This window comes from Elephantulus edwardii, unplaced genomic scaffold (assembly GCF_000299155.1).
Source record: "Elephantulus edwardii isolate Elephantulus edwardi_28Jun2011 unplaced genomic scaffold, EleEdw1.0 scaffold00053, whole genome shotgun sequence".
NCBI classification, from domain to species: domain Eukaryota; kingdom Metazoa; phylum Chordata; class Mammalia; order Macroscelidea; family Macroscelididae; genus Elephantulus; species Elephantulus edwardii.
The window spans coordinates 3,447,315-3,470,235 of record NW_006399803.1 but is presented as its reverse complement, the minus strand read 5'-3'; the positions used below and the strand labels follow the sequence as shown (position 1 = coordinate 3,470,235).

The following is a 22,921-nucleotide window of genomic DNA, read 5'->3' as shown; positions in this document are numbered from 1 at the left end:
ACTTTGGGCCCATGGCCAGGAGAGACTGGTCCTTAGAGAAGGACATCATGATCGGAAAGGACAGCGCAGGACAGTAAGACCCTGGATGAGATGGATTGATACAGTAACTGAGGCAATGGGAATTGGTTTGTCGAAATCAGTGAGAACCGGCTCAGGACAGGGCAGGCTTCAGAGCTGCTATACATAGGGTTTCTATGGGTCGCAGGTGACTCAACAGCACATAACAATGGCAGCAGTTTATACATTATGAAAAGGTGCTGAAAAGGGTAACTATTGAATTACAAAACTATAACAAATTTAATTGCTAAACTTAGAAATGTTATCATAGCATTCTTTCGGTAAAAGGTAATAGCAGATTATAAAAGACCTTTAACAATCTGTAGCTTCAAATCAAAAGAATTCAAATTCATTGCTGTTAACTCAGAACTGACTCACAGCTGACTCTCCAGTGGGTTTCTAAGGCTGTCAACTGCCTACGAGTGGATTGCCCATCTTTCTCTCTAGAAGCTGTTGATGGATTTGAACCTCTAGAGACAGTAGGACTTTGGGTTAGCAGTTTAACTACCTAAGGACTAATTCAGAATTTTATTTTCCCTGGGGAAAAGGTAATATGATAGTGAGTGGAATCTGGCAGAGGTTATAAGACTAATCATACTATGATGAACTGAGATGTGTAACTCGCAGTTAGGATGGGCAACTCTAGTAGTGTGTGGGGGTGTGAGGGTGGGGATGTGGAAATTAGTGAGCCCCTGTGCTCACTTGCCAGGGTCACAGACTCCTTCCTCTGTCTTGAGAGCTGTGCTTCGGGAGAATAAAAAGCTAAACCTCCAGAGACTGTCATCTCAGACACTGTTAAGCTCATTCATCAAATGCAGTTGTAGGAACTATTTTCAGGTGCCATAATTCTGATTGAATGGTAGGTTATTTTTGTTGTTGTTTCAATCATTACAAATCTGACAAATTATCTGAGTGGTCTTTTTTTCTTTTTTAAAAGATCATGTGCCCTTATTACTAATTCTGAACATCTGCCACAAAACAGACTTTGTTCTGGACATTATGAACAACTGCATCATTCATTACTAGGTGAAATGAGTGTAACACTGCCAGGGTGCTACTCTAACAGTGATATCTATATCTCATTAAAATATCACCAATAAATCACACTCTACACACACACATAAAACGACCCAACTATGTTGTTATTAGGTACCGTAGAGTCGCTCGAGACTCATAGTGATCCTATGTACAACAGCTCTGAAACCTGTCCTATCCTGAGCCAAGCTCACTGTCTCTGACAAACCTAACCCATGACACACCTACTCCCATTATCCCAGTTACTGTGTCAATTCATCTTATCTGGGGTCGTCTTCTCCTGTGCTGTCCTTCCACCTTTCCAAGCATGATGGCCTTCTCCAAGTACTGGTCTCTCCTGGCCACATGCCCAGTGTATGTGAGGTGGAGCTTCAAAATCCATGCCTTCAAGGAGCAGCCTAGTTTCACTCTCTCCAGTATGAACCTGTTATCCTGGAAGTCCCTGTTATATTCAATACTCTTCTCTGGTATCACAACTCAAAGGCATCATTTCTTCTTCTAACATCCTTAGTCACTGGCCAGCTCTCTGATGCATAGCAAGTAACTGTGAAGACCACGGCCTGGTGATGCACCTTAGTCTCTAGCCTGACATCATTGCTCCTCAGTCTCTGGCTAGGTCTCTGACAGCTGACTTTTTCAGTCTTTTTATTTCCTGGCCTAAATGTTTATTTTTTAAAATCTGCTTATATAAAATTACTAGTTAATACAACTGAAGAGTGTTTAAGTGACATAGGATATATTCTAACTTTCTCTTCCACTTTGACAATTCCATGAAATTCTTCTAAATAGAAATGGTTATACAGCTTCTCTTTAATGATCAAAGGGAGCTCTGGTGGCCTGGTCCATAGGGAATTAATTTCTTAGCTCATAAGGTGAGGCTTTCTGGCAGTTTAAATTCACCTCCTTAGGAGAAAGATGGGCAGTATCTTCCTGGGAACTCAATGGAGGGTCATCTATGAGTCAATGGCAATGAGTGTGTGAGATCATTAATGACCAAGGTCTCTCTTTTATTCTCTAAGGAAGCTTTTTAGGGAGTTGTGCTGTTAGCCCATAGGTGACACCTCTCTGGCAGTTCCAGTCAACTGCAGGATAATGATGAGAAATCTCTCATATGATATAAAGTCTCTGAAAACTCACTGGAGGGTCAACTATGATTCTGTTCCAACTCAGTGTCAAGGAGTTTATGGTTTTGGGTTTTCTAATTATTACCTACATGTATGAATGCTAAGGCCAACATTCTCAAAGGTATTGTCTCCCTGTGATCTCTGTAGCTGGGAGGAGCCGAGGCCCTAGCAAGTACTTGGCTCTCTGCAGCCTTCCTCATGCAGTGCTCTCCATTTTGTGTGTAGGGGTGTGGGATGGCAGGAGTGTTTAACACCAGGGGTCATGGTTGCAAGATTGACTAGCACGGGCCACTTTGAACCATATATGATCTATCACGTTGGGAATGAAAAACTGAAGAAGAATGGTGATGCTTTCATAGTTAAAAAGGCGGCAGTCAGCAAGATGGCGCCTTCCGTGATGTTGAGTTCTTTCTCTCGGCTGTTGACCCCGGCCCGGCTCCCGAGCAGCCTTTCAGCGAGGTCCAAGTCTTACCTTCATGAACCACGAAATAGCAAACCTAATTGGGTGAAAGTTGAACTGACCTTGGGCGCTTCAGCCTTCTTGTGGGGCTATCTAATCAAACAACACAATGAAGATGTTCTAGAGTATAAACGAAGAAATGGATTGGAGTAAACTACTTAAAGATAGTTCCATACAGAGATTACATCAGTTCCTCTGGACTCGGTAACCTTGCGATTGTAAATGAGAAAGAAAAGAGTTGTATGTGGATATAGATTGTAATTTTTTGTGTTATATTATTAAATGAACAAATAAAAATACTTCAGAAAAATGTGAAAAAACAAAAAAGGCAATTTCAAGATCTACCCTGACGTGGTGGGCGCAGGGAGCTAGTATCAAGGAAATAGTTGCAATAAATTTTATACCAAAGACAAGGTACAGCAGAAAGGTAAAAAGCAAATTCACCCCTTCAAGTAATTTTTTTTAAATCCTAGAATTTTTTGAGATATTATGTCCAAAAAGAGCCTGACTGCAAGAAAAGCCTTTCCATGTTAAGGGGGCCACTCAAACGTTGCTGTTGTTATGTGCCATCGAGTCGCTTGCGACTCATAGCGACCCTATGTACAACAGCCCTAAACTCTGCTCTGTCCTGTGCCAATCGCACTGTCTCTGACACTCTCATCCCGATTATCCCAGTCACTGAATCAATCCACCTCATAGAGGGCCTTCCTCTCCTGCGCTGTCCCTCCACCCTCCCAAGCATGATGTCCCTCTCCAAGGACCGGTCTCTCCTCACAACATGTCCAAAGTATGTTAGACGGAGCCTCAGAATCCTTGCCTCTAAGGAGCCACCCGGTTTAACCCTTTCCAGGACGAATCTACATGTATGTTTGTTTTCCTAGCAGTCCATGATATTCTCAATACTCTTCTCCAGCACCACAGCTCAAAGGAGAGAGTAAAAAAAAATAATGAAGTAAAAGGCAATGCTATTAAATTAGGTTTATTCTCCATAAAAAAAAAACCCAAAACCAGCCTATGTTAACAAACCTAAAGAAAGTGTTAACAAACCTAATCATCAAAGTTAAAATCTTGAAGAGTGGCATTTTTGTTGAGTACTAAGAACAGTGTTTGGTGAGGCTGTCCCATTATATGAGAGCCTGTGAGAAGCTCTATTATGTCACAATTCATCTACTGTTCTGTTGTACTGTAGTGGTTTGTGTTTTGTTGCGATGCTGGATGTTATGCAATTGTTATTTCAAATACTAGTAGAGTCATCTGGGGTGAGTGTCATTGGAGCTTCTAATCCAAGACAGATGAGAAAGAAAGATCTGGCTGAAAAATTCACAGGAGGAGACTGCCGGTCTTTCTCCCTCAGAGCAGCTTACGGATTCTAACTATGTGCTTTTGGATTGGCTGTGAAGTTCCTTACCGCTAGGCCACCAGAGTTCTGTCACTGTGTTATAGTTAGGTGCCACTGAGTCAACTACAACCCATTGTAACCCTATGAACAACATATTGAACAATATAATTAATATCACATGCAAGCAAAATATTGCTGAAGATCATTCAAAATCAGCTAAAACAGGGCATAGATGGGGAACTGCCAGAAGTTCAAGTAGAATTAGAATAGGCCACGGCATCAGGAATGTAAATGATTATGTCAGATGGATCCTGGCTGAAAGTAAAGAACACCACAAGAATGTCTATGTCTTTTTATGCATTATTGACTATGCAAAGGCATCTGACTGTGTGGATCATAGCAAGTGATGGCTAAAATTGAGAAGAATGGGGATCCCACAGCACTTTCTTGTGCTCATGCAGAAACTATATTTGGATGAGGAGCCTGTTGTGCAAACAGAGCAAAGGAATACTACATGTTTTAAAAGTAAGAAGGCAGTGTGTCACAGTTATATACTCTTTCTATACATATACAATATTTTCTGATTAAAATAATTTTCTGAGCAAATTCTTTTAAAGCTGGATTCTGTAAAGAGGAAAGTGGCATCTGGATCAGAGGGAGACTCATCGATAACCTGCGTTATGCAGATGACACAACACTGCTTGCTGAAAGGGAGGAGAACTTGAAGCATTTGTTGCAGAAGATCAAGCAATGCAGCCTTTGGTATAGGTTGCATCTCAATGTCCAGAAAACAAAGATTCTTACTATTGGATTGATAGGCAATATCATGATATATGGAGAAGAGATTGAAACTTTCAACTACTTCCTCTTACTTGGATCCACAATTAATACCCTTGGTACCAGCAGTCAGGAAATCAAGAGGTGCCTTGCACTGGGGATGTCTACAGTTAGGGACCTCTCCAAATTACCGAACTGTAAAGATGTCAGCTTGAGTACTAAGGTGTACCTGATTCAAGCCATGGTCTTTCCAATCACTTGCTACGCATGTGAAAGCTGTCATAAGGATGACAGAAGAAGAACTGATGCCTTTGAGCTGTGGTGTTGGAGAAGAACACTGAACATCTCATGTTCAGACAGAAGAATTAACAAATATGTCTTGGAGAAGGTGCAGCTGGAATGCTCTCTGAAGGCAAGAATCATGAGTCTTCACTTCACATACGTTGGGTATACTGCTAGTAGGGGCTATTCCCTTGGAGAGGGTAATGATGCTGGGAAAGGTGGAGGGTCGGCAAAGGAGAGAAAGACCCTTGACTAGGTGGACTGACAAGGTGACTGCTGCAGTAGGCTCTAGTGTGTCAGGAAGTGTAAAGATGGCACAGGATACAAGAGGTTTAGATCCACAGACTTGATGGCAACTAACAATAACAACCAAAAGCAATCTACATTTCAATACAACCCCTAAACAGAGACCAAATTAATTTTTCAAGGACACTGAAAGGAAAATTGTCACGTTTATTTGGAGAGCAAAGAGACCTCAAATAAATAAAGCACTTCTGGGAAAAAAAAATGAAGTGGGAGGCATAGGACTCCCTGACCTATTAAACCATTCTTGGTATGAATCACAGTGATCATAATATTATTATTTATATTCTTGAAGTCTGTTAGCTAGAATTTTGTTTAGAATTTCTATGTGTACATTCATGAGAGATATTGGTCTGTAATATTCACTTTTAGTGGTTCTGTGCCTGACTTCATAGAATGAATTAGAGAGTGTTCTGTTCTTTTCTATGTTCACAAACAGTCTGAACAGAACTGGTGACAACTCCTCTCTGAATGTTTAGTGCACATCTTCAATGAAGCTGTCTTAGCAGCCTGTCTGTGTTAGTTTTGAGTGGGTATTTTTATGACAATTGAAAACCTATACTTGGACCAGAAGGCAATCATCAGAACAGAACAAAGAAACACTACACAGTCCAAAATTGGGAAGGGTGTATCCCAGGGTTGTGTCCCATCTCCATTCTTTACAAACTATATGCAGAACAGATCATCCAGGAGGCTAGGCTCTATGAGGAGAAGTGTGGCGTCAGGATTGGTAGAAGATCTATCAACAATCTGCTTTATGCAGATGACACAACCTTGCTTGCTGAAACTGAGGAGGACCTGAACCACTTGCTGCAGAAGGTCAAGGACTGCAACCTTCAATATGGACTGAAGCTCAGCATCAAGAAAACAAAAGATTCTCACCAATGGTCTGATTGGCAGCAACATGATGTTGTTATGTGCTGTCGAGTCGCCTGCGACTCATAGCGACCCTATGTACAACAGCCCTAAACTCCGCTCTGTCCTGTGCCAACCGCACTGTCTCTGACACTCCCATCCCAGTCACTGAATAAATCCACCTCATAGAGAGCCTTCCTTTCCTGCGCTGTCCCTCCACCCTCCCAAGCATGATGTCCCTCTCCAAGGACCGGTCTCTCCTCACAACATGTCCAATGTATGTTAGACGGAGCCTCAGAATCCTTGCCTCCAAGGAGCCACCCGGTTTAACCCTTTCCAGGACAAATCTGTTTGTTTTCCTAGCAGTCCATGATACTCTCAGTACTCTTCTCCAGCACCACAGCTCAAAGGCATCGATTCTCCTTCTCTCCTCCTTGGTCATTGTCCAACTCTCTGATGCATAACAAGTGATTGCGAAGACCATAGCCTGTATCAGACGCACCTTAGTCTCCAGAGAGACACCATTGCTCTTCAGTACTTTGGAGAGGTCCCTAACAGCAGACTTTCCCTTGGCAATGCGCCTTTTAATTTCCTGGCTGCTGGTGCCAAGACTGTTGACTACAGAGCCAAACAAACTATAGCTGTGTACAATCTCAATCTCTTCACCATCTATCCTGATGTTGCCAATTGGTCCAGTGGTGAGAATCTTTATCTTCTTGACATTGAGCCTCAATCCATATTGTAGGCTGCAGTCCTTGACACTCTGCAGCAGGCGCTTCAGTTCCTCTTCAGTTTCAGCAAGCAGGGTTGTGTCATCCGCATAACGCAGGTTGTTGATAAATCATCCACCAATCTTGACCCCACATTTCTCCTCAGAGAGCCCAGCCTCCCGGATACTCTGTTCTGCATATAGGTTGAAAAGGTATGGAGATAGGGTGCAACCCTGGCGAACGCCCTTCCCAATTTTGAACCATGCAGTGTTCCCTTGCTCTGTTCTGACGACAGGTTTGTCCCCAGCTGCTGCCACCGCCATGTCTGCCTCAATGCTGTGGGTAGTGGACCTCTTTGGGCGCGTGTACACTCTGTCCACTGCTGGCCAGCACTGGGCGCCCTGCCAGGACACACAGCTGGAGTTCAGGTGGATCAGCACTGCCCGGGAATGCTGCTGGGGTATTGCTGCGGACAACCAGGTGTATGTGTACGTATGCTCCAGCGACATCCCCATCCGGCACCGTGAACAGCAACATGATAGAGGATAAACAAATTGAGATTGTTGACAACTTCAGTTTGCTTGGCTCCACAATCAAAACTCTTGGTACCAACAGCCAGGAGATTAAAAGATGAATTGCATTGGGAAAGTCTGCTGTCAGAGACATCCCCAAAGTACTGAAGAGCAATAGTATCAGTCTGGAGAATAAGGTGTGCCTGATTCAGGCTATAGTCTCTGCAATTACTTGCTATGTATCAGAAAGCTGGACAATGACTAGGGATGATAGAAGGAGAATTGATGCCTTTGAGCTGTGATGCTGAAGAAGAGTATTTAATATAACATGGACTTCTAGGAGAACAAATAGGTTCGTCCTAGAAAGGGTGAAACCAGGATGCTCCTTGAAGATAAGGATTCTGAAGCTTCATATGACATCATTTGGAAATATTACAAGGAGGGACCCATCCTTGGAGAGGGACATCATGCTTGTGAGGGTAGAGTGACAGCACAAGAAAAGAAGACCCTTGATGAGATGGGGATAGGTGTGCCAAAGACAATAAAGTTGGCACAGAATAGAGCACGGTATAGTGCTGTTGTACATAGGGTCGCTATTAGTCGCAAGCAACTTAATGGCACAGAACAACAACAAAGATGCTATTGTTTAATCCCAGCATATGTTATTGTAGGTAAAAAGTGCATCTTTAGAAATGTGTACATTTTACCTTTGCTTTAACTTTATTGTTGCTGCTGTGTACTACTGAGTCAGAATCAACTCATAGTGATTCTCTAGAGGGTTTCCAGAAGCAGTAAATCACACAGGCAGAGACTGCCCAGCTTTCTCTCATGAAGCTGCTGGTGGTGGATTTGAACTGCATGCCTTTGATTTCGCAGCACAACTCCTTACTAGGGTATAATTTTTCAGAATATTCTTTAAGATTCTTTTTGTTACTTGTAATGCCTCCCATCTCATTTCTTACTTTAGTTATTTGTATCTACTCATTCTTCGCCTTTCTCAATTTTGCTAGTAGAGGATTTGGTTTATTTTTACTATTATTTATTCTATTATTGAATTTTCCAAACAACCAACTTTCATTGCAGTTCATTCTACTTCCCCCAACCTCACTGCTGTTCCTATCATGCTTATTTCTGCTCTAATAATATTCATTAATGTCTTATTTCTGCTGTTGCTCTATTTATATTAAATATTTGGGATTAAGTTTTTTACTTTGGACCACCTTCCTTTCTGATTTTATGCATTTATTGCTACAAATTATCTTCTGAGAATGGCCTTTTCTGTGTTTCTAAGGTTTTTGTATATTGTAATTTTATTCTCATTTAATTCTAGGAATTTTCTTATTTCACTTTTAATTTCTCCTACTCTCCAATGGTTTTTTCCTTTTTTTTTTCTCCAATCGTTTTAAAGGAAGGTGGAATTAGGTTTCCATGCATTTGATTTCTCTCCCTTCCCCCAACTATTTACTTTTAGGTTTAAAGTGTTATAATAAGAGATAATACTTTATGTTATTTCAAAAGTGTTGAGGGTTTTTTTTTTTACTTATTGAGACTTGTTTTGTAGTCTAAAATGCAGTCTAAGGAATGATTCATGTGTGTTGAAAAAGAATGTACTGTGTGACTGACTGGAAAAAGTTCATATAGGGATGCATCTATCAGGTTAAATAATTGTATTATTTAGATCTGCTGTGTCTTTATTCAGTCATTCTGTCTTTTGTCATGTTTAAAATATTCTATTATTTCAAAACTTTCTATTACTCTTTTAACTACTCCTAATGCTTTTTTAATATGTTTTGGAGTTCTGTCATGTGGTAAAGGAGCCCTGATGGCTGTGGTTGTATAATATGTTGGGCAGCTAACTTAAAAATATGTGATTTGAAAGCACTGTCAGTTCTGTGGGGAAAAGTTGTGAAGTCCCCTCTCATAAAGTTTTACAAACCTTAAAAATCTGATAAAATGGTGTTATAGTTAGAATTTACTTGATGGCAGTGCATATTTTTATTTGGTGACTCAGTGCTAGATATTTATTATGTGCTAGATCTGACACTTTAATCATTATTTAATGCCCTTTTCTGTCTCTTGTGATGGATTTTTAACTGAAATATGTTTTATCTGAATTTAAGACTGTTATTCCTGATGTTGGTTTTGTTGTTGTTGTTGTTGTTGTTGCTGCATACTTGGTACCTATTTTTTTCTTTTTCTTTAATTTTTAAGCTATTGCATCTTTGTGTCAGAGTTATATCCTGTGTAGGCAATCTATTGATTTCCCATTAAAAAAAATCCATTCTGATATTTTTGGTCTCCTCACTAGTGCATTTAAAGTCAACGGGCATATTGATAGCTATGAGGGTGTATTGATACGTATGAATTTAATGTTCTTGTTCTGTTATACGCCTTTGGGTTGTGGGTTGTGTGGTAATGGTTTCTTTGTTCCACTTAATTATCTGTCCTGAGTTTTCTTCATTTACTGATTTTCTTTTCTTTATCTCTGTTTCTGATTTATATTTATTGAGGCTTACAATTTTCTTCTTTTTTGCATTGGTAGTGTTGTTGTTATGTGCCGTCGAGTTGCTTGCAACTCACAGCTACCCTATGTACAATAGCCCTGAACCCTGATCTATCCTGTGTCAACTTTACTGTCTCTGACACAACTGCCCCCATTAACCCAGTCACTGAATCAATCCATTTAATTGATGGTTTTCCTCGTTCTCTGTCTATCCACCCTTCCAAGCATGATGTCCCCCTCCATGGACTGATCCCTCCTTGAAACATGCCCAATGTCTGTCAGATGAAGCCTCAGAATCCTTGCCTCCAAGGAGCATCCTGGATTCACCCTCTTTAGGATAAATCTGTTTGTTTTCCTAGCTGTCTGTGGTACATTAAATACTCTTCTCCAGCACCACAGCTCAAAGGTATCAATTATCTTTTTATCATCCCTAGTCTTTTTCCAGCTCTCTGACTCATAGCAAGCAATTGCGAAGACTATGACCTAGATCAGGCGTACCTTAATCTCTAGACTGACATCATTGCTCTTCAATACTCTGTAGAGGTCCCTGACAGCACAGTTTCCCAATGCAATTAATCTCTTGATTTCCTGGCTGCTGTTCCCAAGAATGTTGATTGTGGAGACAAGCAAACTAAAGCTGTTAACAATCTCAATCTCTTCACCATCTATCACGATGTTGCCAATCGGCCCATTGGTGAGAATCTTTGTTTTCTTAATGTTGAGCTTTAATCCATATTGAAGGCTGCAGGCCTTGACCTTCTGCAGCAAACACTTCATGTACTGGTGAGTAGGCCTATTAATTGTCTTTTTGGGTACTCTGAAATTTAGTTTATCTTACTAAGTTCAAAACTGTTTACATTTCCTGTTATCACCTTGGCTTCCTTTTCCATATTGAAGTTCTATATTTATGCCAGAGTTCCTGCTGGCACAGGGGTGAAATGCATAAAAACCCAAAACAAATAGCTTGACTCTACTATGTACTAGCCAGTCTGTAGAGAAAGACAACACTGTGTTTCTGCAAACATTTATTGTCACAGACACTCTGAAGCAACAAGGTTGCTGTGAGTTGGAATCAACTTAATGGTAGTGAATTTTTAATATCTACACCATCTACTCTATGTGCTTTGAAGTCATCATTTAATGCAAACTGATAAACTCTGGTTCCTACTTTCAGTTTTGTAGCTTTATTTCACATTCGAGAGTTCTATATCTGGCCTTATGTCTTACTCTCAGGTCTGTATTGATGTTTCTCTGTCTAAAACCAAAAGTCAAGCCAAATCCAATGCCTTAGATTCAATTCCAACTCATAATGGCCCTATAGGACTGAGTAGGCCTGTGCCAAGTAGTTTTCAAGATTGGTTGTAAACTTTTACATAACCAATACCCCATCTTTCTCTAATAGGTAGCTGCTGGGTGTGAACCACTATTTTTAGTAAAAAAAAAAATTATCATAGCAGCTGCATATTCAATATTACTACCAGTGCTCTAATATTTCTTGTGAGGTTAGTTTTATTTTAAGAAATTCATTCGGTATCTAGAGAGCTCAATATGGCATATTGGGGTAGAGGTCCATGAGCATCTCTCTGGAAGGGCCAGAGGGAGTGAGAATAGCACAGCCCCTCACTGCCTCAGAACACAAAACAGATAACGAGCTCAGCGCATGGTGCCTTGAGAGCCACAGCAGTGGTAAGAGGTTCACTTATTCAGTGCTGATTCACAGACTCACAATTGTGTTCCCAACAATGGGGTTTCTTAAGGAAGTGAGTTGGAGAGTGGGAGAGGCAAAGAATACCACCAAATGTAAATCTATGTTTTAGTCCAGTGTAGTGTCAAGGCACAATTCCTCGACTAGTTATGGCACCAGTTTCAGTTCAGCAAGCAGCTTTCCCTTCCATCATCCAAGGCAAGAACAGCAAAATCCTTAATTGTGGCCAGCACTAATGCAAGACTCGTAAGGTCACACCTTGCCACTGTCTCTTAACAATGCCACAATCCCTCCACCATCATCACTAGAGTCTCACGATCAGGGTCTGACTCTCACCAGGGTCTTACTCCAGTCTCCCTCAAGTCTTTCTCCTCTCACATCTTGCTGTTCAGTGTGGGAAGTGCTCTCTCACTTATCCTAGCCCCACAGCTGTCGATAATTTGCAAGACCATGTCTGCAAGTAGGAGAACAGAAGATCAGAGGAGACTAACTCTAAAGCGGGAAAAAAAAGCAACTTTTTGGCTAACACCACACATGGTTTCTTTGATGGAGAAGGAGAGCTTGGCGTTTCTGTCCAAGCTACTGTCTTGACCTGAAATTTGTAATAGTGCTCACTGGGTTCTTAGAAGCACAACAACTACTTAGTAGGCCACCAGAGCTCCCTTTGTTATAGAGTTCTTGTAGTAAAATGTAAAAAATACTTAAAAAATTTAATAACTTTGCTTGAAGTTCAACCTAAGCCCAAAAGTCGCTGTAAAGTAAACATACTCCTGAAATACTGCTTATGATTATTGCATTAGAAAGGGTGCCAATCAATAAATCAATATTAGTCCTGGAGCACTGCAGTTGTTGTTATGTACCATCGAGTCAACTGCAACTCATAGCAACCCTGTGTACAACAGCCTTAAACCCTGTTCTATTCCTTGTCAATCTCATTGTCTCTGACACATCTAACCACATTACTCAGCCACTGAATCAATCCATCTCATAGAGGGTCTTCCTCTCCTGCGCTGTCCCTCCCTCCTCCCAAGCATGATGCCCCTCTCCAAGGACTGCTCTCTCCTTGCAACATGTCTAAGCTATGTCAGATGAAGCTTCAGAAACCTTGCCTCCAAGGAGCAGCCCAGTTTAACTCTCTCCAGGGTGAACCTGTTAAGTTTCTTATTCAATACTTTTCTTCAACACCACAGCTCAAAGGCATCAATTCTCCTTTTATCCTCCCTGGTCATTGTCCAGTTCTCTGATGCATAGCAAATGACTGCAAAGACCATGGCCTGTATCAGACACACCGTAGTCTCCAGAGTGATAGCATTGCTCTTCAGTACTTTGGAGAGGTCTCTAACAGCAAAGTTTCCCATCGCAATATATCTTTTAATTTCTTGGCTGCTGGTGCCAAGAATGTTAATTGTGGAAAGCAAAATCAGGAGATAGGAAATGTTAGGAGCAGGCATGAGTGAAGAGAGTCATGTGTAAAATTGTAGGCTAGTATATCATTACTGGAAAGTCAGAACAAAGAAAGAAAGATGCACTTGGTTGGTGTAGAGCTTATGCAGAAAAGCAGCAAGAAATAATGCAACAAATAGCATTACTTACATAATTTATTACATAATTACATAATTTAAAATTACTTAGTTCGTCAGCTATTTCCTAATGGCAGTCATTGTTCTATGTGTGGACAATGCAGAGGTGAATGAGACAGCTAGACAAGCCAGGTTCCTGCACCTGCAACTTCAGTCCACTTTATGAGGAAGGAGACTCAGTAGGGAGAGGGACTGAGCCGCGAGGGCTAGTGGAGGACTGGTAGTTACGGAAAGTAAGTCTCTTTGAAGAAGACATAATTTTAGCAGACAAGAAAGTATAGAAGAATTATCTCCCTGCTGAGAGGCGACAGCAAAGAAGAGCTCGGCCCTCTCATAGTGTCAAAAGGAGGCCAAGATGGCTAATCAACTCAAGTCAACTCATTGCCTCTGAGATGGAACCAACTTATCACTGACCCACCACTGGGTTTTCAGAAGATTGCCCATATTTCTCTTCCTGAGTGACCAGTGGATTCAAATCACCTAATTTTGAGCTGTTAAATGCAACTTCTTACCCACTAAGCTCTGTATGGCTAATCAAGGGTGCTATTAAAACCTGCTGAAGGAATTCATTAGCACTCCATCTTATTGTAAATACCACTTTCTTTGCAGTACACATGTATTGTTATGTGAGCCACATTCCTTGGAGACTCAGTGGGAGGAATTTCCTGGCAATGATCTTTCCTTTCTCCCCCACCTCCCCACCCACGTCCAGAGCAGGAGTTTGATGAGGAAAGGGAATTTTGTTTATTCTGTTCATTGTTGTATTTTCAGTGCTTAGGAAACGCTTGGTACACGGAGGGTAATCTGTAAAATTATTGAGCATATAAAGGGAAAAAATACCAGAAAGTGGAAATTGAAGGAAGACCTTCAATGAGAAGAACTGGCAAAGTGATTGCAATGGGGTTTATGCCAAGCAGAGATAGACTACACAAGATTGGGCAAGGTTTCATTCTGCTATGCACAGGGTCACAATGAGGGGGGTCAACTTGACGACATCTAACAACATAAATGAAAGCTTAGTATGAATAATTCACTTGTCTCTTTCTCCCATGAGTGGGTGAAAGTGAGAGGAAGGATTTGGTAAAAGAACTCTGCCCCTCCGTCCTCCCAAGCGTGATGCCCTTCTCCAAGGACTCGTCTCTCCTTGCAACATGTTGAAAGTATGTCAGATGAAGCTTCTAAATCCTTGCCTCCAAGGACCTCAACTCTCAAGAAGTGAACTGAAATTTCTATCTACAGCTCTAGTCTTCAATTTACACCTCTCTAGGGAGCATTGGTGGCCTAGTGGCAAGAAGCTGCACTGCATTCCCAAAGGTGCACAGTTCAAACCTACCAGCTGTTACTTGAGAGAAGTATGGGCAATCTTCTCCTGTGCGATTAACTGCCTCTGAAAACCCACCAGAGGGTGGGCTATGGGTTAGCTCCGACTCGGTGGTACACAACAACAACAACAACATGCAGCACTTAAATTGTTCTCAGGGAAAGGCTAACTCTGCTTGTTCAGTCTAGTAACTTTTGTCCATGCAGGAGCAGAAGCAGTAACTCAGGTGCAGCAGCCACAGCCATGCCTTCAAAAATTTCCCTCTTCCTTGGCAGCAGTGGCTAGAAGTGATAGCTCACTTCAATTCTACTTCTTACCACGATGCTGTGTCAATAAAGGAGAGTTCAAAACTCAAACTCATTGCTGTCAAGTTAAAGCAACAAATAGCTGATCCTCTGGCAGTTTTTGGAAACAACCAATTGCATGGGAGGAAGAGACGGCCCACATTTCTCCTGTGGAACCATGGTGGATTTGAACAGGCAGTCTTCAGGTTATCAGTGCAACTCCTGACGGACTACTAAACCACCAGAGCAGGAATATGGTTAAAATGGGAAGTGAATACCTCTTGCTTCTTAGGGCTGCTCTTCTCTGTCCTCACATACTCAACGACCATTTTTTTGTTTATAGCCTGAGGTCCCACACTGTTGGCCAGGATGTCCTTTACATCCTCCCTTTGTGTAAAAGAAAGATAATGCTTTTCTAAAACGCTTCTTTGTAGACTAGCATTCCCACTTTCTACTTACAACACTGCATGTTTTTTAATTCAGGGTCTCAAATCCAACAGTTTTCAGGGGCTGGGCACGAGTGATAAGGGTCAAAGGTAAACAAACCATCAGCCGCAATGGCGATGCCAGTGAAGTGGACAGCACATGTGCCCACTGAAGGGGAAACTGCTACTGGGGTCTTCCAAGGTGACCTGACCACACTGTTGGCCCTCTCCTGCTGGGGCAGGGCCTAAACCAGTTTTATAAAGCAAGGCTTAAATCAAAGAATGAGGATTATTTTTCTTCTTAAAGTATATTCCCTTAGATTGATCAAGAAGTAAAAAAAACCCCAAAAATCAAAAAACAACAACAAAACTAAAAACAAACCCCAAAACTTCAAACCATGGAAATCTCTGAACACCGCTGTTTTTTTTTTACCGCCTGGAAAAAGATGTTTATTGGGAGAGAGGGGGAGAAATGGGAGGTGTGAAGAAAAAGAGTTGGAGAGTAGGAAGGAAGAAAGAAGGAGAGAAAGGTCAGAGATGAGAAAATGCTGAAAATGCACTGGACATTGTCCCAGTGAGCAAAGAATAAGTGGGGAATACTAATCTGAACCAAGTGTAAAGCCAAGCAAATTGAGGATAGAAGATAAACAAGAGAAGGCAGTGGAGAGTAGGGATCAGGCTCTATTTTTTCACCTGGCACCACTCATCAGAAATTCTGTCCTTCATTCTTCCTGGTTCCAACCCTGCTGGAGTCTGGGTGGTATTAACAATTACACAGTCAGCGACCAACCTCAAGCCTCAAAGTTCAAGACCACTCATGGGTGCCTTTGAAAGAAAGGATTTACACCCCAAAACTCAGCCATTACAACCTTACAAAGCACAGTTCTACACTGACATAATGGGGTTGAGTCCGTCTACACTGACATAATGGGGTTGAGTCCGTCTAGACTCAATGGTAACTGGTTACCGAAATTTTAGAAATGGTGTTGCCTAAGGGCATTTGTTGTTGGGTGTGGGCTGTGTGGCCTGAGAGAGGCCCTCATCAAGGACAACTGGACCACACCAGTGACTACCCACCAACTAGGAACTTAAATAGGATAGGAACATGCCGTAAAAATGGGGCATCAAATAATTCCTAACTGGAGTGTATTTTTTTTTGTATTTTTTAAGCTACCATCAGACATAGTGACTGCCACAATGGGCTCTAGTGTGTCAGAAGTGTGAGGACGGCACAGGAAAGGACAAGATTCAGATCTATTGTTCACAGGGTTGCTATGAGCCATACTTGACTGGACAGCAACTAACAACAGCAACAAGACTGAGGACAGTATGAGTTGAATTAATCCTCATCAATTAATTACTATTTTAAGACCCCTTAAAACATGTGGTTCTTGCTCTTTTTAACCAAAGCTCTCTCAAGGTAATAAAATGTTCACAACTGTGGTGATGGTAAAAGGCCACTCCCACTTCCTCCCCCCTCCAATGAACTACGACTTGAAACAATATAAAATTTCTTTAAATAGACTTTTAATTTTAAAATATTTGCAAGACTTAAAAAAAAGTGTGATGCTGTACTTTCATTTCAGAAATAAAAAAAATTAGAAGAAATTTCATTATAGGCTTAAATGGAAGTTTTAATATGTGTACTGAATTGATAAGAAATTTGAATACTTGCAGTGATCTGTAGCAATATATGATAAGCTGTTTCAAGGTAAAATTGAATAATTAATCATTTAATGCATATTTGAAAAGTTTCGAGTTTATAATAAGAAAAGTTCTATGCTAATTTAAAGTATTAACTCCTATCTTCACCCCCTATGTTTAATAAAAAACTGAAAAGAATGTTTGCTTTAATGTTTCCCTACTTCCCAACCTTCTCCTACCTGCAGAAAAAGTGACTGCACAGGTGAAGGATAAGCTCTTGGGGAACTTTCGTCACCATTTCACAACTGAAGGTAAAGATAGAGTTTCTGTTTATATTTAAAAACATACCAATGCCTTTGTCCACTGGCATAAGACATAAGAGTCCACTTCTGTAAAGGTTTACTAACTTGGAAACTTCATGAGGGCAGGTTCTGTTCTGTCTTGTATGGTTGTTATGAGTCAGAATTCACTAAACAGTACAAACAACAGCACCAAGAACAACACCCCCCGCAAAAGAAAAATCCCTCTCCAAAAAGCAAAATCCCGAAACATAACAGACCCAAAATCTGCTGTCATGTCGTTGCTAACTCTTAGCACGCCTCCAATGGGGTTTCCAAGTTTATCAATCTAAACAGGAGGAGATTACCCATCATTCTCCCACAGAGTGTCTTGTGGACCTCTGAGTTGCTGACCATTTCATTAGCAGAGCAACAACCTACACATTACAGTAATGAGTGTGCAATGCCTTTGCTGGAGTCTCTGGGCGATGCAAATGTTAACACACTCAACTGACAGTCTATCCAGAGATGTCCTGCAAGAAATGTATGGCAATTCATGCATTCATACAACACTTCTGAAAAGCAATTTACTGAACATCATATAGAGCACATTTATACTCTGACAGACATGGGGGTCACTATGGGTCCCAGAGGACTTTCTGTAACTGGTTAGTGACTTATTGGGAGAAAACTATGCACTCTGAGTTCATACTTCTTTAACATAAGGTCTATGCCTCTAACTAAAAATGATAGTTCTTAAAGTCCTTCCCAGACTAATGAATTAATAGAGTCTTTGGTTCATTTACTCAATCATTCATTTATTCAGAAAATATTTGTAAAGTGCTTACTATGTCCCAGGCACAATGGCAGGTACAAGAAATTAGGAACTATTAAGAGTGGGTGACATAAATATAATGGCCCTAATGAAACCAGGGAGGGACACAGCCTAAAAGCCAACTGCTAAGGCAGAGTCAGTTGCTGTTATGAGTTCCTGAATATACAAAGACCCTAAATGTCAGGGAGGTGTGAAATTAAGGAGGTAAAGTGTTGTGCTACCAACCCAAAGGAATACAGTTTAAATCCACCACTTCTCTGTGAGAGGAAGATGGGCAGTCTCCTCCCATGTGATTTGCTGCCTTTGAAAACCCACTGGGGCGGGGGGGGGGGGAGTCAGCTATGAGTGTTTTGACTCAAAAGTACACAGCAGCAACAAGTACAGTGGGAGAGCGAGAGAGAATTGGACTAGCACATACATCTATGGACCTTACTCCTTCCTTCACAGTCTCACGTGGCTTCTCTTTAGAGAAGGAAATGAAAGCATAGGAATGGTTTAGGGAAAGTGCAAGCACATAGTGAAAAGACATGAACGTGACAGGAATTTCCAGGCAATGGGTGACAGTTTCAGCCTTCCTCTCTGTGGGATGGCGACTGCAGTCAACACTGGTGGTGGCTGTGCCTTCTTGCCTGAAGCCCTCTGACTTCTTGCATCCTATGGTATAACATTTTCTTGCCTTTTCTCCTTTAATTATCCCCTCCATAAATGACTCCAATTTTACATCTATATCTGAGACCTCTGATTAAGCTTCTGATCTCTGTTGAGCATTGTCAGCTGGAGGATATTTCGAAGGAAGTCAGAGCTTGCTGTGCTCAACTTTGCTCAGGATTGGCTTCCTGCTTCACTCCGTTTGATCTCCATCTTACCATCCCTCACTGGGCACCCAAGACAGAGTCCTAGCCACATCCCTACACTGACTTCTCCCTCTCCTCCAACCTCAACCAGCATTTGGCCAGCAACTTGTGGTAATTGTATCTTTTTTATCACCTTTTCACTTCTCTTTGCGTCCATCATTGCCTGCAGCCCAAGCTAATCCCTTCCCTGTATGTTCTCCCTGTATTTACTGTGACCCACTTCCATGATACTTCCCATTCTGAACTTAGAAGCATATTTTTGGGGACCCATACTTGGAAATTTTAGGACACAAACATAATTTTGGCATACAAATTTTGTCCCTGTAGTAGATGGAATTGTGTCTCTGAAAAAGACATGCTGAAGTGCCTGTAAATGAGACCTAGTTTGGAAATCGGAATTTACTTTGATTATTATCAGTTAAATTGTTGTCGTTGTTAGATGTCATCAAGTTGATGATAGCTCATAGCATCCTCATGCACAATGGTTCTGAACTTTCTCTATCCTGTGCTATCCTCTTCATATCTGATATACTTGAGCTTGTTACAATCACCACGTCAATCCATCTTGTTGAGGGTTGGCAGTGTTAGCTTAAAAGCTGGCTTTTCTAGTAATTACGTTAGTCCCCTTTGGTCTCCAGCTACCTTAACTATAGACACATGGTCTCAAAAATCCTCAATACCTGTGGGACTAGGATTAGAGAGTGCTTCCCATACTATATAGCAAGACTTGAGGGAGCCTGAAGTAAGACCCTGGTTAAGGCAAGACTCTGATGAGACTGAGACCCTGATGATGGTGGAGAGACTGTGGCATTGCTGTGGAGAAACTGAGGAAACGTGTAACCAGAGGAGCCCTGGGATAAAGGCTACAGGTAAAAGTTTTGCTGTTTTTGCAGGATGATGGAAGAAAAGTTGACTGCTAAACTAAAACTGGAGGCTGGACTAATTGAGAGGAATTGTGTTTTTGGACTTCTGCATTAAAACCTGGACTTGCATTGAGTGATATGCTTTGCTTTCCCACTCTCTACTTTCCTAATAAACCTCATTCTTGGTACCACAATAGTGAGTAAAGTCTGTAAGTCAGCAATGAATATTGGATTCATATGAGTGTTAGAAAAGGTACAGAAGCATAGGGTGGGGGTGGTGGGATAGCCTATCTGACTGAACAGGCTGCATCCTATCTCCATACCTGTTCAATCTATATGTGGAACAGAGCATTCAGGAGGCTGGCCTTTCTGAGGAGGAATGTACCATCGAGATTGGAGGAAGATTCATCAACAACCTAGGCTATGCAGATGATATAACCTTGTTTGCTGAAACTGAGGAGTACCTGAGGTATTTGCTGGAGAAGGTAAAGCACTGTAAGTCTTCAGTATGGTTTGAAGCTCAAGATCAAGAAAACAAATATTTTCGCCACTGGTTCAATTGGTAGTACCGTGATAGATGGAGAAGAGATTAAGGTTGTCAACAGTTTCAGCTTGCTTGTTTCCTCAATCAACACTTGTGATACCAATTAAAAGAGAAATTGTGCTAAGAAAATCTGCTGTCTGTGACCTCTCCGGAGTGCTAAATAGCAATGATGTCAGTCTAGAGATTTAGGTGAACCTGATCCAGGCCATGGTCTTCGCAATTGCTTCTTATGCATCAGAGAGTTGGACAATGACTAAATATGATAGAAGAAAGATCAATGCCTTTGAGTTGTGGTGCTGGAGAAGAGTACTGAACATATGGACTGTTAAGAGATCAAACACATCTGTCCTGAAGAGGGTGAAACCAAGCTGCTCTTTGGAGGTAAGGATTTGTAAGTTCTGCCTCACATATTTTGGGCACTTGACTAGGAGGGATTAGTGCTTGGAGAAAGACATCATGCTTGGAAGGGTGGAGAGAGGGGAGGAGAGGAAGATCCTGGATGAGACAGATTGACATAGTATCTGTGACAATAGGGGTAGCCGTGTCAGAGACAGACTGACTTGGGACAGGAGAGGATTCAGAGCTACTGTACATAGTGTCACTATGACGTGCAAGAGACTCGATGGCATGTAACAACAACATGCTGTAGTCCAGTTACATTAAGCAATATCATACAGGGGTAGAGTAGGCCCTGTTCCTAATCCATTTTAAAGAGTGTTTTTTTTTGAAAGGAGATAAGAGATATATAAAGAGCAACAAATAAGGAGAAGACATGTAAGAACCTATCTATCTATAAGCCAATGGATGCTAAGGAACACCCAGTGCTACCAGAAAATTAAGGGACAATTGGGAGCTTTTCCTGGAGACTTCTGAGAGAGCATGGCCCTGCCTACACCCTGAATTTGGACTTCTCACCTGAAAATTTATAAGAAAATAAATTTTGGTTTTCAAGGCTATCTGTTTGCAGTATTTTGCTACTACAGTCCTCAAAACTTAAGCATACTATATTGCTTGGAAAATTTTTTATCTTGATTTATATTAGAGAAAAAACAACACAGGGTCTCAGAATCCAACACAATCTAGGCCCTGGCTCCCCTCCAACCTCTCATGTTCCACTCCATTCCCAGTGCTCAAGCCAATCTGTCTTGCTCTCAGCTCACGGAAGGAGTTAGGCCCTTTCCTGCCATGGGGCCTTTGGATATGCCAAACCCCTGTTTCTATCCATTTTCCTCCTCTTACCCTTCCTACTCCTTACTCATTCCAAGGGAAGCCCTGACTAAATAAATTCCTCCCACTCAATGCTCTCAAAGCATTCTGCTTTTATGATTATCATTTTACTTATAAGTAACTTTTGTTAGATTTTCTCTCTCCTATCAGACTGTATATTCTAGGAGACAGAGCCTGTATCTTACTTCACTGCTTTCATTATATTAAGACCATTCACTGCCTAGAACAATGCTGATAGCTAATAAACATTCACTGAATAAATGCAAGATGAAGCATGCATATGCATTCAGATTTTACTTTCAGATTATCCTGTGTAATGTGGTGGTTTAAAAAATAAAACCAAAACCACAAAAACCAACTTACAAGGTCTATCCCAGCACCCTAAAGAGCCATGGTTTTGTTAGTAAGGCATTTGACTTCTGTCTAGAAGGTTGGCAGTTTGAGCCCACCAGCCACTCTATGAAAGAAAGTTTGGACAGCCCGTTCTGGTAAAGATGACAGCTTTGCTAACACCATGCGACAGTTCTACTCTGTCCTGCAAGGTCATAATGACTTGGAATTGACTTCACAAGAGTGGTTTCATTCACATTGAGTTCTATGTATTGACTTGGTTTGACCCTAAAAGCTTCATTCCATTTCCAAATGTCTTTCTGGAAGTAGACTACCCCCAGGAAAAATGCTGAGAGAAAAACTTTTTTTAAAAGTCTAGTTTGGGGTTGAGAACAAAAATGTTTTAACAACAGGCAACAAAATTTTGTTCCAATAAAATAGGAGAGCATCTAACTATTCAAAGCAATTTTTTGTTGTTGTTCTTGTTGCTTCTATCATTATTTTCCCCAAACTGAGAAATGTATATGAGACTTTAGGCAAAGTCTTCCTTTTCATTTTCTAATTATTTTAAAAAATGTCATGCTGTTGCTTGTGCCTCTGAGACAATTTGCTCACAGTGGCCCAGTATGATGGAGAACAGCACCGCCTTGGCTGTAGTCTTCATAAGAGAAGGCCAGCAGGCCTTTTCCCTCTGGAGCCCCTGGGTAGGCTTGCAGGCCAGGGCTAAACCACTTCAAAAATGCTATAATGACACTATGTCCAATATAAAATCCAAGGTGTTTTCCTCTAATTTTATTTATTTTTTTAAAAGGGTATTGTTTCAATTTAGCACTTTTTTTAACCTGTGCATTCTGATTTTTATACACAATTAAAGCAAATATATATATACACACACACACGTTGTTGTTGTTGTTATGTGCCGTCGAGTCATTTGCGACTCATAGCGACCCTATGTACAACAGCCCTAAACCATGCTCTATCCTGTGCCAATCGCATGGCCTCTGACACACCCATCCCGATTACCCCAGTCACTGAAATCAATCCATCTCATAGAGGGTCTTCCCTTCCTGCGCT

The 22,921-nt window shown here is 41.3% G+C and overlaps 1 protein-coding gene and 1 pseudogene across 2 annotated transcripts in view; one reads left to right on the top strand and one right to left on the bottom strand.

The window, feature by feature from the left end:
- Positions 1-22,921, bottom strand: part of NR3C2 (nuclear receptor subfamily 3, group C, member 2) — a 488,297-nt gene that overhangs the window by 63,940 nt on the left and 401,436 nt on the right. The window lies entirely within an intron of this gene.
- LOC102852613 lies at positions 2,599-2,829 on the top strand (annotated as a pseudogene).